The 17857-nt window shown below is 38.0% G+C and overlaps 1 non-coding gene across 1 annotated transcript; it reads left to right on the top strand.

Annotated features, from left to right (window-relative positions):
- The first annotated feature begins 10461 nt into the window (after positions 1-10461).
- On the top strand, positions 10462-10568 carry LOC111878788 (small nucleolar RNA R71). Its single transcript, XR_002845927.1, has one exon. It is a non-coding gene; the product is annotated as a small nucleolar RNA R71 (small nucleolar RNA).
- The last annotated feature ends 7289 nt before the right edge of the window (positions 10569-17857 follow it).

Here is a 17857-nt window from a genome sequence, read left to right as displayed (position 1 = left end):
GCACGATAAGGGGTGTCGGTTTCCATAGTTTCACATCGATGTTAGGTTTACTTCCAGATTTTGGAAGAGGTTCCATGACGAGTTGGGTACTCGTATCCATTTCAGCACAACCTTCCATCCGCAGACCGATGGTCAGAGCGAGTGGACCATTCTGACTCTAGAGGATATGTTGCGAGCGTGTGTTTTGGACTTTGGTGGGAGTTGGGATACGTGTCTTCTGTTAACGGGTTTTTCGTACAACAATAGTTATCACGTCACTATTTATCGACCTCCTTTTGAGATGCTTTATGGGATGAAGTGTAGGACCACCAATATGTTGGGGTGACGTCGGTCAGCAGGTTATGGGGAGTACCGAGGTGGTACTTAAGACTATTGAGTTGATCCAGCAAGTTTGGAGTAGGCTCCAGACAGCTTAGAGTCGACATAAAAGTTATGATGATAGACACCGATCAGACTTAGAGTTCTAGGTGCGGGATATGGTTCTCCTGAAGGTTTCACCTTGGAAAAGTGACATTTGATTCAGGAAGAGGGGAAATCTGGGCCCCAAGTATATTGGCCCTTTTAGGGTTTTGGACTGGGTGGGCAGGGTTTCATATCGCTTAGATCTTCCAAATGAGCTCGGTTAGCACGATCCATGTCTTTCGCTATGAAAGTGTTTAGTGGATGATTCTGTAGTGGTTCCATTGGAGGATATTCAGGTATATGACTGCCTAAACTACATTGAGAGACCGGTTGCAATTATTGACCAGAAGACGAAAACCTTGAGGAACAAGATTGTTGAGTTGGTGAAAGTTTAATGGCAACATCACAAGGGTTCTGAATGACATGGGAGCCTGAAGATGAGATGAAGGAGCACTATCTGAAGTTATTTGGAGCAACAGACTTCGAGGATGAAGTCTGATTCAAGTGGGGGAGAATTGTAACATTTGGATTTTGTAAGTTCCCTTTTTACCCCTTGCTAAACAAAAACCCTTGCATTTTGGTCCTCTGGCTAGTACGTGGGGCGTACTCTATGAGTACGCTTAGCGTACTAGTTGGACTTTGATCGCGGGCATGGACCACGTATGCTAGGCGTATGTGGGTTACATTGGGCGTACGTTGGCTTCGTACAAACCCTAATTTTTAGGGTTTGTGCCCTATTTAAGCTTCTTTAACCCACCTCCTGGACATTTTAGACCAACCTCCATATCTTTAAAACCCTGATTTCATCCTTTAGCCTTTGTGTGGTGCTTTTGAGCTCTTGTAAAAAAAACTTTTGGTGTGTTTTATGCATCTTGAAGTAGAAGAATCATTCTTTGGAGAGGAGCTTAGAGAACCAGATTTATCTTCTTAATTTTGTGAATTTTGAAGTATAAAGCCCATAACTTGTCAACTCCTTGTATAAATCTTCTTTTGGGCTTGTTTATGGGCATTTTAGTCCCTTTCGGTTTGTCCTTGTGAGCTAAGGTCGTTTTAGAAGCTTAACCTTTTAGATCTAGACATTTTAGGGGTCCCTTAAGCATAAAAATGCAAACTTTATGGTGTATATGGACACATGCATGTGTTAAGACCCTTGGTTAAGCTCTTTTGAGCTCTAGTGCCCCATTAGGCCATGCATGCATGTAAAGTTGCCAACTTTACGTGATAAATCATCTTTTTGGTCTAGATATGAGAGTATGGAGTAGGGGCTAAATGGATTAAGTGCTTTTTGACGTGGGGTGGCCAATTGGGGAGTACGCTGGCTTACAAGCTGGTATGCTACACGTACTAGGACCGGAGCATGTACGCTAAGCGTACGAGCTGAGTACTCCCAACGTACTGAGCAGGTGGGCTTTGGTTTTGGGCTTCTCGGTTTTGGGCCATGTGTGGACCTTAAGAGTTTAGGTCTTTGTTGGGCCATCAAATTTCTAGTTTGGACTCTTTTGGATGAAGGCCCACGAAAGGAGTTTTGGGCCCAATTTGGAAGATTGGGCCATAATTGGGCTTTGGGTGACTATTTTTGGAATTGAGCCTTTTTGAGTAATTGGGTTTGGCTTTGGCCTTGGTCCAAGTTAGGTAAAGGGTAAAATGGTTTTTTACCCTAGTGTAGAAGCTTAGTATGAGTCGGGATCCAATTATTAATTGGATGTTATTTTATGATGATAGCGTGGGGATTTTCGGACCAACAGCTAGAAATTTGTTTGTGAGATTCACTAGTCTGAGGTGAGTCTTTCTTATTGTGTTTAGCGGGTCAAAGGCACCAATGCTGACCCATCGTTTAGTATGTTAGGGTGCTAAATGTATGCATGACTCTTGTATGGGTATGTGCTTGTATGCTTAGTGGGCAGGGCCCAATGGGTAATCTGTATGCAATTACTTGTTATAATTGTATGTTTGTATGTTGGGCGGGGCCGGTTATGCGATTTAGGGAAAGGCCCGTTATACTTAATGGACGGGGCCCGTTATGCGAGTTAGGGCGATGCCCGTTATACTCAGTAGGCGGGGCCCGTTATGCGAGTTAGGGCACGACCCTTTACACTCATCGGGCAGGGCCCACTATATTTTTAATATGTGTGATATGTGGTATTTGGAGGAAACTCACTAAGCTTTATGCTTACGGTTTTCAGTTTATGTTTCAGGTACTTCCGGTGCAAAAGGGAAGAGATCGGGATGATTGTAGTGTGCACATGATATTGCTCTGCATTTCATGATAACTCTGATACTTTATGATGTACTGATACAATTGTTCCACTTGGGATTTGTGATGATGTTTTGGGATATTGTTTTTATTAATTAAAAAATGAAAATTTTGGGTCTTATTTTTGGGACGTTACAGAACACATGCTTGGTATGAACTTGTTCTTTCTTTTTAGCTTAGTGTGTCTGCCATATTTGCATGTTTGAGCAACTACTGGGGTTTCGAGCTTATTGAAGTACTCGATTTCTTGGATTATAAGTGACCTGAATGTTCCTTTCGTCTCTATCTCAGTAGAAGGTTTGGTAGCTGATGTGTGGAAACTCACTTAGTTTTAAAACCTACTTTTAATTATAAAATAAACACACAAAGGCAGTGGACCTATCAGTTGTGGTATAGTTAAATAAGTAGGGTATCGAACACAGGGAACGGTAAATTAAAACTAAAAACTAATTCTATCTAAATTAATTAATAAGTAGGGGGTTTTCTCTAGTTTTACAAGACTAGAAAACTTAATAACTAACACTTAAACTAAAAGCTAGAAAAGCAAAGAATTAGCTAGATTCAATAATGAGAAGGACTTCTGTTTAGTTCAACTCAATTGGTCCTATGGTTGATATTATGGTAATGGTGCAATGGATTAACTCTTTCATTGGTTACCGATTCAAGTGATTAGATTCGCGTTCACTACACTAATCCTTAGTGAATAAACTAACTCAAACAGTAATCAATTGTCTAATTTAATTAAATTCACTATATTAATTATTCGGGTTAATTTAAACTTGCAATAGTTAACTAATTTGATCCTTTAGTTAATTTCTTGTTGATGGTCATCATACAAGCTCACACATGAATTTACTCAATTTTCTTATTAATTCTAGTTTCATGTTCATTAATCCTAGACATATGACAAAGTGGTCACATAAACATATGAGGTTGATAATCAAAAGATGTTCATACTATTTAATTACCTTCCTATTAACAGAAAATTAATTATCATTCACACACAAGGTTCTTTAGCAAGCTAAAACCAACAAAAATCACCAACATTGAATTAATCCTACCAAATTTCAAACCATAGTCTCAATTTTGTATCCCCAAACAGAAGTTTAAGAGTTTTAGCTCATGATTGAAGTAAATAACAGCAAATAAACGAATTCTAATTGTATAGCCATAATGGAAAACAAAAGATTAAGTAGAATGATGAAATTTGCCTCAAATCTCCTTCGGAATTGGATTCTAGCTTGTATCTTCGTTCTCTAAGGTTCTTCTGGTTCTTCAATCGCAGCTAATCTCTCCAGAAGGGTTCCAGGATTCTCTCTTTTTGATCTGAGAAGTTATCTTTATATTTGCGAAACGACTCGTCGAGTCAGGTGCCGACTCGCCGAGTCCATCTCTCAATCCCCGTATGCGATAAGTCTCTGGGTCTTTGAGTCTTTATCTTCTTGAATATTCGCTCGGAATCGCCGAGTAGATGACCCTACTCGCTGAGTAGGTGTTGTTTTTGGTGTTTTTCTTCTTTGTTCAATTCCCGAGCTCCCAACCGCTTCTCCTGCTTCCGAGCTTCACTTTTGGACTGAAAACATAATTCAAACACTTTTAAGTACCTTTTGTCCATGATATGCAATAATTTAGCTAATAATTGATAAAAAATCTATACTTAATATGAACTAAATATGCACATATCAAAATACCCCACACTTGACTTTTGCTTGCCCCCAAGCAAAACTGAATTTTAACACATTAGAATCACATATGACAACTCCAATCTAACCCAACCATTATGCCAAGACCGCAATGCATACATTTGTGTCTAAAATTTTCCTAATAACCCCCACACTCCAAATACTCACAATCCTCATAAACATTCGCCCACTCACCCCGAACTATGCTCATTTTATGCATCCCTCCAAATCCATCTGTAGAAAACCTCTTACCCTCAAGGTATTTTTAGTTGAGCAACCCAAGCATACATAATCTAGAATTACAATTTATGATACCACTATGGAGCTCTTTTGAATTCTTCACTTCCTTGATAATTTGATCTTTGATTTCTTCGAATTCACCACCTTTGTTGTTTGATTTTTGGTATCTTCAATTTTTGAATTTCTTGGAATTTTGATCTTTTGATCTTCACTTTATTTGCTCCAAAATTCTTCAACTTTTCTTGCAATTCTCTTTTTTTTTACATGTACCTCTCTTTTTTCACTCAAAATCCTACATGCTTAAACAGGGGCGCTCAACCTCAACCTTTATTGGCTAACGATAATAATTTTCCTGGATACATTTCTGGTACACGATGCTAAACATATTGCATCCCTCGGGCTGAGCGAGGTCGTGTTTTTGTCCCATGATTTCACTGGAATAAGGAAGCCACAAATGCACTAGAACGTATATAGGCTCAACTAAACATTTGGATCTTCATGCAATCATCCACACAACTCTTACATGGAATCCTAATTACTTTTACCAAAATTTCCTAAATTAATTCCTAAGTAATATTTTTGGTATGCAAAAATTTTAAATTAGACCTAAATTAAGATTCTAAATTTACTAAGATGACATCAACCCCCTACCCCACACTTGATTTATGCAATGCTCTCATTGCATATCATGCAAAAAATAAAAATGCAAACTATAGAGAGAATTGGAACAAACTCCCCTGGGGTAGCAGTCGATAGGTTGATAACTCTTCTTTTTAGCTCCAACTTCAATTGACTTTAGACATGGAAATAGCTTATCCACATCTTGGGCATCAAATCACATGTGGCAGCTCCAAATAGGCAGGAAAAACAGTGTAAGATCTTCAAGAATCGATATGGAAGAATAAATGGTCAAGTGGTACACTCAACAGTATCGAATCAGCAGTCTTGTTGGTATAAGATTGAGTGACTCGGCGATTCATATAAACGACTCGTCGAGTATAGTCGCAGACAGCATCGAATATGCGAGAATACAAGGCGACTCGTCGAGTCAGTTAAGTGCACTCGACGAGTAGACCATTAGGTGGTAAAATTCAGATTCTGCATTCGTTTTAGCTTTTGATAGATCTTCAAAACTCCTCATATCTTCTAGACTCATTCACTCATGTCCCTTAGGACCAGACTCGACACCTTAACTCTAAACTCCGCCAATTCTTGAGTCTTTTCCACTCTTTATATTTTTCTTTCTCTCTCAAACTCTAGACCCTTTTATGCAAGCATTCTAACCCAAAATCTGAAAATCATCAAGGCAATTAAACATCAAACATAAAGTAAAAGTCTTAAATTTAAACACACCAAACCCAAACAAAAACAAAAACAAATTAAAAATTGTTCAACAAAGCATAAAAGAACTAATCCTCCTCCTCATCATCATGATCATGTGCAGCTCCACTTCCACTAGCGCCACTCCTTCTTGCATTAATCACCTCATCCCAAGATGGAATATATGGGAAGTTACCACCATCGATATGCGGAATATGGAAGTGGTCAAAAATTCGAATGTTGGACTGGTTGCTAAAATTGAGACTCCTTGCCATTTGATCTTGCATTCTCCTCATCTAAATATTATACCAGTCCATTGGCACTTCATCATTATCCACCGGAATTACCGGCGGTTCCTCCTCCACGTCTCGCTCTCTCTTCGGCCTAACCCTCATTCCCGGCGCCTCGGGACCAACAACTGGATCATCATGCGGGATAGCATAATGACCACCACCATAGTCCTCAATAACCCTAGCCCTCCGAAAAAGAATGGGATTAAATGGAGGGGTAGGAATCACCGCCATCAAATTCCATGCACCACGGGTCATCAACCCAAACGAGTTGGCTAGCCGGGTGACGAACATACCACCATTAATTTTTGAGGTCTTGCAATCCTTGACCGCACCCTCCGCCAAATAGGAAGCCAAACACCACGGAATGTTGCAAAAAGTGTCTGATGTGATAATGCTCCATAGATAAAAGACATCAAGGTTAGAAACCTTGTCATCATCCTTCCGCCGGTTGATGGTGGTGGAGATAAGGCGGTGAATGAGACGGTGCGTGGGTGACCGAATACTTCCTTCTTGGGCCGACTTCGGAATGTAAAACTTGTTGGCGATCGTGTTCCACCAACCCATACTTGTAACACCATCGGGGAACACCTTGTGAGAATGTTCCATAAAGGCGCGAAAAATAGCAGTTGAGACCAATGGCCGGTCATAGATTCCCAACCGACAAGCAAGATCAATAACGGAGCACTGATGAAACTCGCCCCCAAGGCAAAAACTGAAACTCGTCGGGTGATAGCAATCGTCACCTCACGGAAAGATACCGTAGAGAAGAATTCCCAACAAAGTTCCCGGTACACCAGTTCTTGAATTCTAAAGACCCTGCTCCATCCATCACAAACCATTGTCTCCCCCTCGTATGTAAATTCCTTCACAAGATAAGGTGCTAAGTCCTCCTCATACCGAACATTTTGCAACCAATCCCAATCAACTCTGTTGGGCACGTAAATCTCCTTCTTTCTGACTTCAGCTAACTTCTTCTTCCATCTCGTCATGGTTGAAGCTAATTCAATTTGAGGAAAATTCAACCAAGGAAAATCTGCTTGGCGTCCACTGGAACTTTGACCTCTGTGAAACATTGTCCCTGCAAAACAAAGAACACACAACCCAGAAAACATAGAAAATCATCAAAACATATTACACCTGGGTCCCCGACTGGACTCGTCGAGTCCATGAATGACTCGGCGAGTCGTATGAACTGCGCGAGTCAGTTGACGAGTCGATCAAAATTCAACCATGAAAACTCAAAATTTCTTCAAGGGTTTTGTCCAAGGATGTTCCTAAGATGTATTAAAGGAGAAATGACCATCCAAAACAACATAATTGATGTAAAATCAAAACCCTAGAAATTCACTAAACTTCAAAATCGGGTATTATATGAAATTGGCAACCTAGATCATCTAAAAGTCATTGCTTTAATAGAATAAAGGAAGAAATTAAGTACCTTTTGTGATAGAAATCGAAAATCTTGAAGAAAGAGTGAAGAAGTTGATGAATGCTTGAGAGAGAGCACAAATGGAGGCGCACGGCGAGTGAAGGGGGGGGGGGGGGAAATTGATTTCATTAGGGTTAAAACCCTAGTTACTGGTTGTAAAAAATAATTTTAATTTTTTTTCTGTAAATAAAACCGACTCGTCGAGTCAGGTTCAGACTCGGCGAGTCTGGTCGCGATTTTTAAACTCATCTAGAATCTGAATCAACTCGTCGAGTCATGGTCAGACTCGGCGAGTCTCTTGCAAACAATTCAGAAAATTAAATCATTTTGCCATTAAAAATTTATTCCACCCCACACTTAGTCCATACGCACTCTCAAGCAAACATGTCTAATGATTTGGAAGATTAATAAACTCCTAAAAACTAAAACCAAACTCAAACGAAAAAGATGAAAGAAAGCAAACTCTAAAAAGAACGGGTTGTCTCCCGCCAAGCGCTTCTTTTTAAGGAGTCGTTAGCTGGACTCTTTCCCATCTACGCTTCTTCATCTTCCCGCATCGGGAATGCACGCCTAGTCTTTTGCGGTTTGTACTTTGTCTTGTAAGCGTGAATTTTCTTCTTGTAAGCTCGCCTCAAGTCTTCTTTCTTCTTTCTTATAGCATCATCCTCAGCTGCATTAAATTCCCTTTTCTTCATCTTTTTCTTCACCCCATTCTTTTGCACCTTCTCTTGCACTTCCTTTTCCTTAAACTTAATTACTTCATATTTGGTGAGAACTCGTGCTCTAGGTTTGGTGATGAATGGTTGATCAGCATCATCTCTCCTATCCCTTGCCTTTTCTTCTTTTCTAAAGCTTGCCTCATCTTTAAATGGACTATCTTCCTCTTCTTGCATAATCGTATCAAGGCATGCTACATGAGCGTGTTGAAATTCACCATCCACTTCTCCTTTTGCTGCTTGTTCTTCTAAAGAATGAGGGAAAATATTCATGTACGGAACATGCAAGGAGCTGGTAACAAACAGATCAAAATCATCCAAGTTGCTGGAAATTTTGACTGGAATCGTCGAGTCTGGGAAAGCGACTCGGCGAGTCGGATCGTATTCCACACTTCCCACTGTATTTTTCGAGTCGGCTCCTTCCAGCAGCTTTTCTATCTCCTCCAAGTCTTTGTCAAAATCTTCATTTCCTCCAGAGGGTAGCAACAACTTGCTTAGATCTTCTTCTTGCAAAAGTGCAAGTTCTTTTTGAAGTATCTCATCATCCAAATCAATGAATGAGATCTCTTCTTTTCTTTCTTCTTTTTTGCTTAATCTATGATAAAGCTTTAAACACCGCTGACTCGTCTCCGACCCTCAACGTTAGTGTGGATTCACATACATCAATTAATGCACATGCGGTGTTCAAAAATGATCTCCCCAAAATAATTGGAATTTCAGGTTCTTCTTCCATATCAAGTATCACGAAGTCTACGGGAAAAATAAAATTGTCGACCTTAATAAGAAGATCTTCACACACGCCTCTTGGATGAATTGTCGTCTTGTCCGCCAAATGGATCTTCATGTTAACTGGTCTTGGCTCCGGTAAATTCAGCTTCTTGAAGAAGGAGAAGGGAATTAAGTTGATACTTACACCCGAATCGGTCAACGCTTGGGTGGCAAGTACATTTCCAAATTGGCATGGAATTATGATGCTCCCCGGATCGCCTTCGTTTCTGGTAGCTCACTCAATACTATCTCCGTGACTTCAACTAAATCTTTTCTGGCAGCAAAAAGACCCTTTAACAAGTTGAAGTACTTAGGTGTTTGAAGCATTGTTTCCACAAATGGAATGTTGACTTGAAGGTCTCGAACATGCTCCATGAAGGCTTTATACGCTCTAATCTTCTCTCTAGGCATGGCTCTGATTGGGAATGGCAAAGGGGGATTGTAAGGCCTCGAGGTAATGAAATTTCTGTCATCAGCGCATGGACTCGTCGAGTCCATTAGAGGGACTCGGCGAGTCTGGTCGGGTTTAGCTAGAACCGACTCTTCTGCCTTTTCTGTATTCACCTTGGAGATCTTCTGTGCAGGTGTGAAAATTTCTTCATAACTGGAAGTCACTGCGTTCACATTCTCCATTCTCGGATTGTTTTCGATGTTACTTGGAAGTTGACCCGGTCTTCTCTCGTTCACTTGATATGCAAGTTGTCCTAACTGTTTCTCAATGTTGAGAATAGATGTCTGCTGATTCCTTAGCATATTTTTGGTCTCTTGTATAGCAGCATCATGATCATTGTGCCTTTTCTCGGACGCGGCTATGAATCTAGTGAACATTTCTTCTAAATCGACTTTCTTTTCCATAACCGGTTCTTCCTTTTGATAAAATCCCCTTTCTTTCTGCTTGTATTTCTCCTCCTTAGCCTTCTTGTATTCTTCGTATGGGAGCCACTCCTTCTTCGGTTTCCACCAATTCTCGTCGTATCGATCGCCGCTTGAGTAGAACACTTGAGCTTTCTTGTTTCCATTTTCATCCAAGTCACAATCTTTTGTGAGATGGGGCCCTCTAAAATTCTCACATCCAACTCGAATAGCTTGGATTGTTTGATCCATTTTTGTCATCCTTCTATCTAGACTATCGAGCTTAGCTATCACCGCCGCCATGCTATCATTTGCCGAGTTCACTACCCCCCGACTTACTTCATTTCTTGGATTGTGGTATTCTCTAGAATGCTTAGAGAATTCTTCAATTAACTCCTTGATTACCGGGGGCGCCTTCTTCGTGAGCGGGCCTTGTGAATCGAGCAATTGCCTTGTGGTGACATTGACTCCATCATAGAAAATGGAGACCTCTTGTTGGCTATTGAGGTCATGGTGTGGGAAATTTCTAAGAAGACCTTTGTACCTTTCCCAAGCTTCATAAAGAGATTCCCCGGGTTGTTGCTCGAAGTTGGCAATGGCTTTCTTCAACTTAGCTATTTTGGAAGGCAGGCAAAAGTGGTCTATGAATTCTTCTTTCATCTTGGCCCATGTGGTGACCGATCCGGGAGGAAGTGACTTGAGCCAATCCTTTCCAGCACCCTTGAACGTGACTAGAAGCATGCGAAGTAGTTGGGTCTCGCGTGGCACATTTGGTACATTGAAGTAGTCAGCCACATCATTTACTTCATCCAAGTGCTTGTAGGCATCTTCATGGTCCTTCCCATAAAAAGGAATCTCCTTGAGTTGAGCGAGAATATGACCCTTTAGCTCGAAGGTAGCGGTAGCGGGAATTGCGGGCTGCACAAGTCCCGGGCCAGTGTCATCGCGCATCCTCTTCTTCCATTCACCCATGGGGACTTCATCGATATTAGCCATAGTGATAGCTAAATCGTCTTCAAAGTTAGATTCGTGCTCGAATGTGGGTTCTTCTTCTTCCTCGGTCTCGTACTCGGTGTCTTCTTTAATTGGGTCTTCGATTGTCAAAGAGGCACTGGATGCTCCTGATTTGCTGCTCCTCTTCTTGCTGAAAACGGACTTGAGGTTCTTGAGTGGCGAGTTCTTTGAAGAAGCGGAATCTCCAACGGCTTTTCCTTTGCTCCTCCTTAATGCGGATTCCGGGTCTTCGAGAGGAGGGACCAGAGGTGTATCAGATCCTCGGGTCATGAAACAGCTGTAAACAAAACAAAAACGCGTAAAAAGAACAAAAAATATTTAAAAATTAAAACTGTGAATCAGCGATGAACTCGCCGAGTCGGGGCGAGTGCACTTGGCGAGTTGAAGGCAAAAACAGAAAAATTTTCTAGTTACTTTTAAAAACGGATTTTTATTAAAACTTATACTAATTACTAAATTACCTTTTAATTAACTTTGTGTAAGATAAATCCCACACAAATGATCGATTAAACTAGAATTTAATGTTAATTTTAGAACCGTTCCCCGACAACGGCGCCAAAAACTTGATGTGTGAAAACTCACTTAGTTTTAAACCTACTTTTAATTATAAAATAAAAACATAAAGGCAGTGGACCTATCAGTTGTGGTATAGTTAAATAAGTAGGGTATCGAACACAGGGAACGGTAAATTAAAACTAAAAACTAATTCTATCTAAATTAATTAATAAGTAGGGGGTTTTCTCTAGTTTTACAAGACTAGAAAACTTAATAATTAACACTTAAACTAAAAGCTAGAAAAGCAAAGAATTAACTAGATTCAATAATGAGAAGGACTTATGTTTAGTTCAACTCAATTGGTCCTATGGTTGATATTATGGTAATGGCGCAATGGATTAACTCTTTCGTTGGTTACCGATTCAAGTTATTAGATTCGCGTTCACTACACTAATCCTTAGTGAATAAACTAACTCAAACAGTAATCAGTTGTCTAATTTAATTAAATTCACTATATTAATTATTTGGGTTAATTTAGACTTGCAATAGTTAACTAATTTGATCCTTTAGTTAATTTCTTGTTGATGGTCATCATACAAGCTCACACATGAATTTACTCAATTTTCTTATTAATTCTAGTTTCATATTCATTAATCCTAGACATGTGACAAAGTGGTCACATAAACATATGAGGTTGATAATCAAAAGATGTTCATACTATTTAATTACCTTCCTATTAACAGAAAATTAATTATCATTCACACACAAGGTTCTTTAGCAAGCTAAAACCAACAAAAATCACCAACATTGAATTAATCCTACCAAATTTCAAACCATAGTCTCAATTTTGTATCCCCAAACAGAAGTTTAAGAGTTTTAGCTCATGATTGAAGTAAATAACAGCAAATAAACGAATTCTAATTGTATAGCCATAATGGAAAACAAAAGATTAAGTAGAATGATGAAATTTGCCTCAAATCTCCTTCGGAATTGGATTCTAGCTTGTATCTTCGTTCTCTAAGGTTCTTCTGGTTCTTCAATCGCAGCTAATCTCTCCAGAAGGGTTCCAGGATTCTCTCTTTTTGATCTGAGAAGTTATCTTTATATTTGCGAAACGACTCGTCGAGTCAGGTGCCGACTCGCCGAGTCCATCTCTCAATCCCCGTATGCGATAAGTCTCTGGGTCTTTGAGTCTTTATCTTCTTGAATATTCGCTCGGAATCGCCGAGTAGATGACCCTACTCGCTGAGTAGGTGTTGTTTTTGGTGTTTTTCTTCTTTGTTCAATTCCCGAGCTCCCAACCGCTTCTCCTGCTTCCTTTTGCTTCCGAGCTTCACTTTTGGACTGAAAACATAATTTAAACACTTTTAAGTACCTTTTGTCCATGATATGCAATAATTTAGCTAATAATTGATAAAAAAATCTATACTTAATATGAACTAAATATGCACATATCAGTAGCCATTTTTCTGGGATACATGAAGAAGTTACAACATTAGAGGTAGAAGAGCTTGAGCATTAAGCTTGTTGCATTCGAGTGTTTGCAGAGTATAAACATGAATATTATTGTAGTTTGATTTTTTTTCTTTCATGGTGGTGTGTGTGTGTGTGTGAGTGTTTATGTGTGTCAGAAGCCACATAGACCCATTTTAATGACAAAGCAAAAGGTAACTAGGTTACCCCTTTAGTTTTAAAAAAAGGACCATTTAAACCCAAAAAAGTCAAGTTTATGCCCCTAAAAAGCAAAAAATAAAATAAAATTAAAATGAATAACCTTTTAAAACAATTGTGCGAAGTTCGTTGGGCTAATATGACACTTTCCCAAATAAAAATGACTTAGTGACACGACCGTGTAACACAATCATGTAATGAGGTCATATAATCTCAAAACATTCTCAAAATAACAACGAGCTAATGAAAATCAAATTCGAACTTTGTGTAAGTTACACGATTATGTGACAAGGTTACATGATTGTGTAATCCTCCAACATGGGCCAATATTAGCAATGCACTTTTATTTCATGCATTTCGTTGCTTCGAACCACTTACATGATTGTGTAAGTCCATTACACGATCATGTAGTGTTTTAAAACATGCATTTAGGTAATGTACTATACACACACCATTTCTACGGTCCATAACTTTTGAATACGCACTTGGTTTTTGATGGATTTTATATCCACACGACCGTATCAAAGTAAACTAAAACTTTCTTAAACATGAAAAGTCTAAATTACACTTATTTATTTATTTTGTTTATTATTGATCAATTTATTTTTTGAGTTTTTTTTATGTGGTCCTACCGTCCTCCACTCACCCAATCTTTTACCCGATATATCTACTTCCACTATCTCTTTCTTTCTTTCTTTCTCTCTCTCTCTCTCTCTCTCTCTTTATATATATATATATATATATATATATATATATATATATATATATATATATATAGAGAGAGAGAGAGAGAGAAATGGGTTCAATGGAAAACATATAAACCCAGAAAACCCTAGAAATACATAAAAAAAGATTATATATATATATATATATATATATATATATATATGCGCTTTTGGTGTTTCTAAAGCCAAAAAACGATTAGATATATCAAAATATTTTTTATGTACTTCTATTAATATTTTAGGATTTCTAGGTTTTTTTTGAGTTTATGCATTTACACACACACACACACACACACACACACACATATATATATATATATATATATATATATATATATATATATAGAGAGAGAGAGAGAAAGAGAAAGAGAAAGAGAGAGACAGAAGTAAGTTAAATTAAGAAAATAAAAAAGGTTGAGAATGAAGGAATCATTCTCAGTCAATCATTTATTTTTGCCGCTAAACCTTCCGACATATCAGAACGACGAAGGATGAGTAATATTCATATAAATATAAGTATAAGTGTGTTCATATATGAATCCGCCACCTTCCCTCCACCACCAGCCACCACCACCATTACCAACCACCATTGCCACCTACACCACCAACCACTGCTACCTCCTCCACTACCATCACCACCATATTTATATATGAATAACTACTTCCTCTATACTTATTCATATATAAATATACGTATTCATATATGAATACACTAATTTATATATGAATATACATATCCATGTATGTAACGACCCAAAGTTTATAAGTAAAGTTTTCATTTTTAGTTCATCAATCTAAACATCGCATGTCTCGAAATCATCCAAAATACAATCGTCACAAAATATCAGAGTAAAAGAGATCATAAATGCGGAAATCATAAGGGGGCGAATGTTGTGCCATCACGACGAGCCCTTCCCTTTTGTACCGAAGGTACCTGAAACCAAAAACATATCTGTAAGCACAAAGTTTAGTGAGCTTCCCCAAAATACAACATTCACTATACACATAAATATAACAACACGTGGCTATGTCATGTCCGTAATAAACCATGGGTCGGTATCAACCCCATGTAACAAAAAATAACTTTCGGGCCTATATCAACCCTCGGGTCCGTATCAACCCCGAGTCCATAATGACTCTGAGCCCAAATTGGCTCCATGTATATATCATACAATCACATAAGTAATAGTCCCATAATGACATACATTCTACACATACAAATAAATGGGCCGACCTTGGTGACTTCGACCCACTAGTGTGATAAGAAGACTCACATCTAACTGAAGATAACTGAATCACACACTTAAGTTGCTGCTAACACTGATCCTCACACTAATCATAACCTAATAACAATCTTAATAAAAAATAGGGTTTAACCTATAAACAATGGTCCATATCATCTTTTATCGTATGAAGGGTACAAGACCATTTTGCCTTTCCTATACATAACCTAACTAATCAAGGCCCTAAAATCCTTAATAACCCAAGGCCCAAACTTGGCCCAATGTGTTTTCTAGGAGTAAGCCCGATGTACTCCACATTACGCTCAACGTATGCTCGAACCTTGGAAGACTTACATGACGAAATCCTTCTACGCCCAACGTACTAAGGGTTACGCCCAACATAATCCCCTGGGTCCCAAACTCTAAACTAAGGACTTAATGCTCTAAGACTTAACATCCAAACTTCAGATCTAACTCCAATCAATGTCTAAAATCATAAAATTGTAACCCTTTTGCCTTTGCATGGCAAAAGGAAGCTTAATCCCAAAACCCTAACTTCCAACATCACCAAAAACTACATGATTCATGCATGGATGAAAGGAAAGGACCAAGATTGCATTTTTATGATACTATACACCCTAAAACGTCTGAATGAGCAACTCAAAAGCTCTGGAGTATTCCATACTCACAAAAATGAAGGTTTTAAGACAAAAAGGTCATAAATCTAAGCTTAAACAAGATCTAGCAAAGTAAGCTCCAAGGTATGAAATTTATACCTCCTGAAGATTCACAAGGATGAAAAGAATTTGGATTTGAAAGCTTGAGAGCAATACCACTACTTTAAAGGATTTCCTTCATCACCAAGAACACAAAAATATCACTTAAAATCTTTAATTTTGGCACACAAGGGTTAGGCTTTCGAGATGAGGGCTAAAAGGGATGGAGGCTGGAGGTAAGGAAAAGGTTTGAGGCCATAAAGTTCTTTAAATATGTTCCAAACCCTAAAAATTATGGTTTGAAGTCTTCGTGAGTACGCCCAACATACTCTTTCGTACACCCAACGTATGCAACAACCTCCTCACCATCACTTAGTGTACTACGCTCGACGTACCAAACGCCCCACGTAAGGACCATTTTTGCAAATAATTTTATACTTTAAGGTTAAAAATGAAAGATACTTGGAACACAGGTGTTACAATATACGTATTCATATATGAATATGACATGTTTCGTCGACCCTATATTCTGGAACACTTAAGCGACATATTCGAAACAAGTGACTCAAATTCATTTCCTCATTCGCAACCTTTTTTTTCTCAATTAACTCTCTCTCTCTCTTTCTCTTTGTCTCTTTCTCTCTCTCTCTCTCTATATATATATATATATATATTATATCATATCTCATTTGAAATGAACTTAAACCATTATGGACCATCATAGTCAGACGGTCGTCCGTTGCTGCCATTCGCCTCTAGAAACCTCTAAATCCTCATCGTAGAACATTTCATACCACCTACCTACACTCTGAAGCTTATGTACCACAAAAATTCGCATGACAACATCAAACATGATCCACAATTGGTTGTTCATCGGACTGCCGCTCTGAATCGTCTCTCACTGTCGCACCAACAACAGTTCCCTCTCTCTTGTTTTTACTTTCTCATCTATTACCTTCCTTATCTCTTCATTTTCCTACCTTGTAACCTAAACCAAATTCATATATGCTTGTTCATCGCTGACCTGAACCTCTTTTGCTTGGCGCCTTGGCGATCGATTTTTAGGTTTTTATGGGGATTTTTCAAAATGGTTGTAGAGGTGGTTTGATGGTAGAGGTGGTAGTGGCGGCCAGGTTTTTCAAGTGGTGTATGGTGGTTGATTGATTTCAAGTTTATTTGATGATTATGTTTTTCAAATAAGGTATGATGGTTGATTTAATTCAAGTTTATTTTATGATTTTCAGGTTTTTTGCTGTGGTTATCGGTGGATGGTTATGACTACTGTTAGTTATCAGTTCATTTAGTAGGGGTGGTGGTGGTGGGAGTGAGAGTGAGTCTCATATATATATATAAGGGGTTAGGTTATTTTGTTTCTTACATTTATTGTGTGCTACAATGCACCAATAGGAATTTAGTAAATGAAATAATTATTTAATTAAATAAATATAGATATTAAATGATTTCTATAATTATATGTATATTAAATGATATCCATAATTATAATTATCTTTTTATGGAAACTAATTAAATTCGTCATTAATGTCAGCAATAACATTCTTTCAGAATGAATTCGCATCTAGGTTTTATATATGAGTTAGTATTTTGTTTCAGGACCCACTAACTTAAAATACAATAAAGTTGCATAGAATATGAAGAACGAGAGTGTATTCTATTATAATACATTCTTATTCTGCTGGAATACACTCTCATTCTTCTAGATATGATTTCATTCTGAAAGAATATTATTATTGACATTAATGACAAATTTAATTAGTTTCCATAAAAATGAGTTATAAATATGGATAAAATTTAATATACATATAATTAATATTAAATTCCTATTGGTGCATTCTAGCACATAATATATGTGAGAAACATTTGAACCTACCTCTCTCTCTCTCTCTCTCTCTATATATATATATATATATATATATATATATATATATATCCCTTAATTTATTTTTTAATTAATAAATAATAAACAAATAATAACAAATACTAAAAATATATATATAAAAAGCAATGATATTTTTCTGTTTGTAAAAGTCAAATGCTTA

Source organism: Lactuca sativa, chromosome 5 (assembly GCF_002870075.4).
Source record: "Lactuca sativa cultivar Salinas chromosome 5, Lsat_Salinas_v11, whole genome shotgun sequence".
NCBI lineage: Eukaryota > Viridiplantae > Streptophyta > Magnoliopsida > Asterales > Asteraceae > Lactuca > Lactuca sativa.
This window is presented reverse-complemented; position numbering and strand designations above follow the sequence as displayed.